Genomic DNA, 1,358 nt, shown 5'->3' on the forward strand with positions numbered 1-1,358 from the left:
TTATGAATGTCTTTATTAAGTTTTTTTACTTTTGATATGAGTGTTTCTTTGGTAATTTTACGTACCCAAAAAGTCTTACATAATTTGTGTAAAAAAAAAGATGTGTATATAGCGTTTAGAGATATGTAAATAAAATTTATCATCTCCTAATTTGTAATCCTTGACAAAATACTAAAATAAAGTATAAATTGATCACAACCTGAGTTAATGTCATTACACTGTTAGTATTTTTGTTGGAGCATGATATACCTTGAATGTGAGTGATGAATCTCAACTATTGAATTATAAGACTCCAATACAAGTTTATTCGTCGATGCAATTTTGTATAACACTTCTCTGAATTTCTCTTATCATGTTTTCGAGGAAAAACATATGTTGTAACAATTTTTTGCGGTTACCTTATGATTACACCTAGTACTTGACATAGTATTGTTAGTAAAGTTCACACAAGTTTATTAATTTTGGATATTTGAGAAACACAAACTTAGTGCTTTCCCTAACTGATGGACCTTTTATATATAGATGCAGAAATATAAATCAGCTTGACATGGTCAGTGGAACATACATCAGACACAACCATTTTTGTAAATCACAAAAACATACCTCCACAAGAACGATTAGTATCATGACTCGAGTCTTTTTGAATAATGATTCATTGTTAGAGCTAGCTACCACTTGCAATTTTACTCGGACTTTCTCCTCTTGCTTCTGCCTCCCTCTGAGTCGTATAATTCAAGACTCTATTTCATGATGTCGGTGGGTGGATTGAGTAAGTTTCTCAAATCTTCCTCGTACAACAATCGGGCTCCACACCTCTTCACATAATTCGGGCATGGAATACGAGGACCACTCCAAGAATGACAATACGCGTCGAATAAGAACGTAAAAGAGCAGCTTGTGGTATCCTGGATTTGACCACGAGGCATTAAAGACACCCAAAGATGATCTCCCTTCATATGCCTCATATTTGTTAGACGCAGAGAGTATTTTTCTGAACCAACCCCAGGCGATAGACCTTCAATTAAGAAATCATTATAGTCAAGAGTGTGAGGTTCTTTCAGATCGGCAAAAACAACACAAAACACAGTGCCCATCCACTCTGTTTTACAATTTTTCCGATCCAGAGGCAGCTTCATAGTCAATGAGCCTCCCTCGCTTCGAATATCAAACCACTCTGAGATTTTACTTCCAGGACTTACAATATTAAATGATGGACGATAAGTATAGGTGTATGAGATAAAGTTCGGAGAGATTTCTTACACCAAAAGAACAATTATGCATATGTTCAATGAGGATTTAGAAGATACAGTCAGAGAGAGAGAGAGAGAGAGAGAGAGAGAGAGAGAGAGAGAGAGAGA

Source organism: Fragaria vesca, linkage group LG2, assembly GCF_000184155.1.
Source record: "Fragaria vesca subsp. vesca linkage group LG2, FraVesHawaii_1.0, whole genome shotgun sequence".
Lineage (NCBI taxonomy): Eukaryota > Viridiplantae > Streptophyta > Magnoliopsida > Rosales > Rosaceae > Fragaria > Fragaria vesca.